Source organism: Acomys minous (genome assembly GCF_964271855.1).
Source record: "Acomys minous genome assembly, chromosome: 12".
Lineage (NCBI taxonomy): Eukaryota > Metazoa > Chordata > Mammalia > Rodentia > Muridae > Acomys > Acomys minous.
Window position 1 is genome coordinate 41,606,795 of NC_140493.1, and position 6,425 is coordinate 41,613,219.

The following is a 6,425-nucleotide window of genomic DNA, read 5'->3' on the forward strand; positions in this document are numbered from 1 at the left end:
ACCTGTCTCATTGTTAATGAATCTTTAAAATAATAAAAAAACATTTTAAAATGCCATATTCTGCATGTCTCTGAGATTTTTGAAGACCTTATCTAAATATCCTACCCTATCTTTCTATAGAATCATATCTGTCTGCCGCACCTAAGATGTATGTTCTTGTAATAAAAGTAGACTAGTAATTGATATGACTATGATTTGATCAACTAACAATTAACTTGTATAACTTATTTATCCTCAACAGCCTGCAATAGCACTTTCAAAGTATTGGAAGTAAACTTTGTATTATAATTGAGTTATATGGGTACAATAACTCACATTAGAGTAGAAATATATAATATATAATGTGTGTGAAGGATACTCTTACATTTGAATTCTATACTACTGTATATAGAATTAAACTTAATTTGTATTTATATACAACATTCTATACCAGTGAATTAAATATAATCTTGTGAGTGACAATTGAGACATTAAGTTGAGGAGTAGATTCACTAATCTACTTTTTGTCCTATCTTCCCTATATATTTCTATATTCCCTCTTCTTTCTTTTCAATCCCTATCTCCAAACCTAGGAATGTAAGATAAAGGAAAAGAGAGACATTGTTGAGTCTAACTTTGTTTTCTCTCTAAATAAGACCAATAAAAACTTGTAACCACTCTCATTGATAATAACCTTCTATAGCCCAAGAAAGCAACCAAAAATCTACCTTAAAGAAAATGGGGCTTTCTTCTCTTAAGGTTTCTTCTGGCTGATTTGCTATAAATAGTGCCTTTGTAGGGGCCCAAATAAAATTGGAGAAATGGTTAAACAAGAATCTCCCTATGGAGATGCCTTCAAATGTGGCAGACAAGCCACTGGGCAAAATATCTTTATTTCTACAACAGACAGAATTCTGCCTAAAAAAGGGCAAGCATGGATGCAAGGTAGTTGACAGCCAAACTCTGCCAAGACAGGGTAAGCAAGTCCTCAATAGTTCCTGCCTCACAAATATGTCTGTCAGATATATTGGCCAGAAGGCTGAAGAAGATGCTCTAACATTATAGAGAGTTTTGGGTGACTATTCAGGTAGCAAAGTGTCTCTGTCATCTTCTCATTTGGAAAGCTACTAACTTACACTCCCAGCATACTCATGTAAAATTTATTCCTTTTCAAGTCTCTGACGGTGTTGAAGACCAGGTAGCTTAGTTTTACAATGAAGCTTAGTTGTTTATGTGATAAGATGTTTTTAGGTCTAGATCTATGTTTTAAGTTGATAATGACAATATGTGATGGAGATTGATTTACATTCAGAATTTTAGATGCCCCAAGATAGGAAAGATGTTTTCTACAAGGCTGTCAAATACAAATAGCCAAAACACTAAGAATATAATTCCTGTTTGTGTCGTGGTTTTTCTTGCTATAGGTAGTTTATTGTATATATGTGTAATAATATAAATACATATGTAAAAATTTTTTAAAAACATTTAATAAAAGAGAAAGGAAGACAGAAAAAGTAAAGAAGAAACTAAAGAGGAGAATGAGAGTAATAATAACAGAAAGGGAAGAAACTAAAAAGCTCGCAAGAAGAAGGTGAGTGGAAGCAGAAGTTTGCATGCAGGCCATGACCGTGTCAAGCCTCCGTTGGCATTGCTTACCAACTTCCTTGGTGTACACCATGGCTGATTTCACATATCCAGGATAACATCACAGGTCACACAATTTGCAAAAGAAGTGTCTAGGTGGCATTTAAAATCTTCAACAGCTTCTTTCTTGAGTCAGCTCTGAAACATCACTGAAAAAATTAAAGAGAGAGGAAGAGGGAGGAGGGAGAGAACAAAGGAAGAAGAAAGAGTAAGAGATGCAAAGATGACAGACTATAATAGGAATTTAAGAAAAGAGTGAGTTAAAGTCTCGGATTGGGATGTGTATGCCTTGTTAATTTTCAGGCTAATGGGGGAACATCAGGGTTCTCTTTCTTGGAATCCAGGATTAGAGCAAACTCCCTCCTGATTTGGTAGAAAGATTTTCAAGAAGGCTGTGGCTGATAGCCACCCTTCTCCCATGAGAAACTCAGTGAGTGTCACATTGGGGCAGTCACTAAACATTATGTAGATATTTCTCAAGAATACCCAGAGAAAAGAATCCCTCCACATCAGGTCCTACCACATCTTAATTTAAAGAAAAGTTACCCAAGGATCATGACAAACTGAAGACTCTAACTCAGAAAGTCCGGCATAGGTCTGTGAATTTGTATTTTGAAAGCTCTCAGGTGGTGCTGATGCTGCAGGTGTATGGGCCATAATTTGAGATTCGAGCTTCTTTAGACAAGCATGTAAGTCATGTGCTTCCTTATGTGACCAAATGCGAAGAACAGGCCAGGTCTGTCGTTCTTTTCTTCTGTTCTAAAACTTACAACCTTGAGAGTCCCACAGGCTGCCAGGTGGTGTGAGTGGGCAGAAGACACACAAAGGCTCACCTGTGGCTACACAGCTTAAGGGGGCAGGTGGCACTGTGCCAAATAAGTGTGTAGTGGAGACAAGGGAGCAAAAGAGAAGCAGAATGTTTTGTACACTATGAAGGGAGGTGGAACTGGAGATGTGAGGTGGTGAGGAGCAGCCTGATGTGAGTGGCCTGTGCTGTCACCAAGGGCCATGTCTGGGTCTGTGGCCCTGTAGCTGCAGGGGTCTGTGTTGATGTCCATGAGCTATGGTACAACCAAAGGCCATATGGACATCCTTGGTCTGCATGGGTCCATGTTGATGTCTGAAGGCAGCACAGAACTGGCTCTGACCCTTGCCAGATGCAGCACAGTAGAGCTTTCCTTGGTGGTGGTGGTGAGAATGTGAGAATGGGAGAGCTGGTCCAACCCAGCAGGCAGGAAGGAGAGCTGCCACCCACCCTGGACAAATCAGGAGAGCTGGTAGGCTGACCAACTCAGTCACCAGCCAGATCCAGATCCAGGGCTTTGAGTGGTCCCACCCCAACATCTATTCAATTATGATGTGCTTGAGCATATGAAGGGGAAGGTCCTGCAGAAACAAAACAGCAGCCTCCCCATGACACTGGGTGACAATGGGATATCTGAGAGGAGTCCCAGTGAGGATCCAGTATTGATAGTGAGGCAGAAGCCAGAGGCTTTGAAGCAGACCAACGACTCATTGAATGCACATTCGCAGGTAACACTGTTGGGCAAAGGGGTACACTGTGTGCCACACAGTGACACACTGCACCTTCTATGATGAGATGGGCTTTGATGTAGTTTGTTTGTTTGTTTGTTTCAGGGGAGAGGTTGCATAGGCAGGGGAACAGATATGGAGGGACGGGGTGATGAGTGGGATTGAAGTGCATGAGGTGAAATTCACAAAGAATCAATAAAACATTTTAAAAAATAAAGCTCTATAATAATAGACTCAGATCAGACTTCAGATTGCAATAATGATTATCTTCTCTCCAAACTATCAGTCATGTGTCATTGGCATCTTCTCACTAGTAGTGAATGAAGCTCTTTTGCTTATACATTATTATAAATGCAAATCATTACACAAAGAACTCATCTTTGCTATTATATTCTCTGACAGCTAGACTATTTACCCGATAAGTTCAGTTCAAGTTTTTACTTTTTGTTCCTTAAAAAAATAATCACATTCTGAGGATTCTTACTCCCTTTTAGACCAGGAAATTGAAGAGGTATTAGGGAAAATCCTTCCTTCTAAAAAAAAAAAAAAAAACTTGTTTGAGCTAGCTTTCTACCAGCCTCAGCCCATGACTGCTCTTGATTTTCAGTCCATTTAAAAATATTTTCTTCCTTTACTCTATTTTGTATTTCCCAACTGGAAGATCAGCAGCTCACGATAATGAAGCCAAGCCATAGAAAGAGGCAAAACCACTCCAGGTGTCTTAGTTACCGTTCTGTTGTGAAAACAACCATCACCAAGGCAACTTACAAAGGCAGGTATTTAATTGGGAGGATTGCTTACAGTTTCAGAGGGTTAGTCCATGACAAGAACGCTGGGGAGCACAGTGGGAGGCATGCTGGCGTGGTGCTGGAGCAGTAGCTCCATCCAGCTGATAAGTCACATCTGATCATTGCAGGCTGAGAGGGAGAGAGAGACAGAGACAGAGACAGAGACAGACAGACAGAGAGACAGAGAGACTGGTCTAGGGTTTTGAAACTCACCCCCAATGACACATCTCCTACAGCAATGGCACAACTCCTAATTTTGTTCCCAAACAGTTCCACTAATTGGGGACTAAGCATTCAAACATATGACCCTATGGGGGTCCTTTCTCGTTCAAACCTCCATACCAAGGAAGCAGTTAAACAAAGCCAATTTCCTCCCTGGTCCACTAGGTGACATCAGCACCTCTGGACTCTAAAATGTGATTGAAGGACAGCTATGGAGATCCACTTAAGGGCCAGGAATTTTCACATACTATGTGGTCATGACTGGTGGGAAGTCAACAAATGCTTCTTTTTCCACTTCGATAAAAGACTGCTAATGCTGGGGTCTTAACCTCAAAGCAGAGGGCTGTGAAAGAAAGAGCATAGGATTTCAAGTTAGATACATCTGGCATTAAGTATGAAATCCATCACTTACTGCCTCTGACTATGTCCTTGGGCAAATGACTTCCACATTTTTGTCTTTCACTGTCTAGTCTGTATATCAATAACAGTACGAAACAGCATGAACTCTTGTATCATAAAATACTTATCAAGATTAAAGTACCTAATGGTTAAGAAATACCTAATACACAATAGACATTTCATTGGCGTTAGCTATTTCTCACACTTTCATTTTTGAAAAACAGAATGACTTTTCATGACAGAAATCTCAAACTCTGTAAATAGCATTTTTTTTTAAAGTGGCAGCTCCTTGAAGAATCAAATCACCCATCTTCAGTCTTATAGTGAGATCAACATGCTACCCCAAGCAGAGATTCAGTTTAATATTATATGGTTACATAAAATTTTGTTTAAAAGCTTATTATTTTCATTATGGCTGCTCCATTTGTTCCTAAAAGAGTTCATCTTCAGCCTCGGATGCTTGCTACCTTCACTTCTCCGCCGTCTGTTGCCTATTGCCCTCTGCTCCACCGTCCCTACCAGCTTCCATGAACACGCCAGGCTGGGGAGTAATCTGGGGTCTTCTAGTTAAGTGCTCTCCACCGCCACTGTCTGTAACATGGAGTCACCTGCTGCGAGTCCACTGGCCAGCTTGGCCCAGACCAAAGGAAAAATCCAAAAGGAAAAATGGTTTATGCATAATCTGTGTGTCCAAGCCACCTGTGCCCAATGCCCCCTTCCCCCCCCCCCCACTCCCACCCCGCCAAACCTGGACTTCTGGACCTTCATCACAATTGTAGACAGAAACTTCTAGGTTGAGGTTGATAACTTGGTGACCATCTCAAAGCTGAGTCATGGAACTTCTGGGGTGGTGGAGAAGGTGTTCAGAGTCACACCATCATGGCTGTAAAGCACATCTGGGCCACTGTGAACTCCCAGGAGCCAAAACGTCTGCTTATAGATCTAGATTCACATGGTCAACTGCTTCTACACTGTCACCTTCTACGGTGCCCTATTAGAAAGGATCTGCAGTGTGGACCATGGGTATGTCCATGGACAAGTTCTGCTCTAAGGTGCTAGAGAAGAACATGACAAGTCTGGGGCACATCCTGGGCCAGATGGCTGTGTCTGTCGTGCAGGCCCTGGAGCACCTGCACAGCAAGCTGCCTGTGACCCACAGAGTTGTGAAGTTATCCACTGTCCTCATCAACCAGGAGGGGCATGTGAAGATGTGCGACTTTGGCATCAGTAGCTACCTGGGAGACTCTGTGGCAAAGACCATGGATGCTGGCTGCAAGCCTTACATGGCTCCTGAGAGGATCAGCCATGAGCTTAATCAGAAGGGGTATAATGTCAAGTCTGACGACTGTAGCCTCGGCATCACCATAATTGAGGTGGCCACTCGGCAGTTCCTTTATGAGTCTTGGGGCACACCATTCCAGCAGCTGAGGCAGGTGGTGGAGGAACCATCCCCACAGTTCGCAGCTGACTCAGTTCTCCCCTGAGTTTGTGGCCTTCACTAGCCAGTGCCTATGGAAGAACCCTGTGGAGCACATGAGCTACCTGGAGCTGATGGAGCATCATTTCTTCACCTTGCACAAAACCAAGAAGACGGACATTCCTGCCTTTGTGAAGGAGGTCCTTGAAGAGGATTCTTAGTGGTCTGGCTTGGGATCCCACTGGTCTGCCAGCATCCTTCCCAGCCCACTGCTGGGGCAGCACTTCCCTATAGCTATAAGCTATTGCCATTTCTAGCCCTGGCATTCCAGGAGGAAATGAGGGGGCCTTTCCTATCTGGTTCTGCAACTAGCTATCTGAAATGCCAAAAAAAAAAAAAAAAAATCAGACTTCAGGGGCATCCCAGTCAGGCCCATATGGGCC

The 6,425-nt window shown here is 42.4% G+C and overlaps 1 pseudogene across 1 annotated transcript; it reads left to right on the forward strand.

Moving 5' to 3' along the window:
• Window positions 1-5,163: 5,163 nt before the first annotated feature.
• LOC311578970 (dual specificity mitogen-activated protein kinase kinase 3-like) lies at window positions 5,164-6,203 on the forward strand (annotated as a pseudogene). The gene has a single exon. The product of its transcript is annotated as a dual specificity mitogen-activated protein kinase kinase 3-like (transcript).
• The last annotated feature ends 222 nt before the right edge of the window (window positions 6,204-6,425 follow it).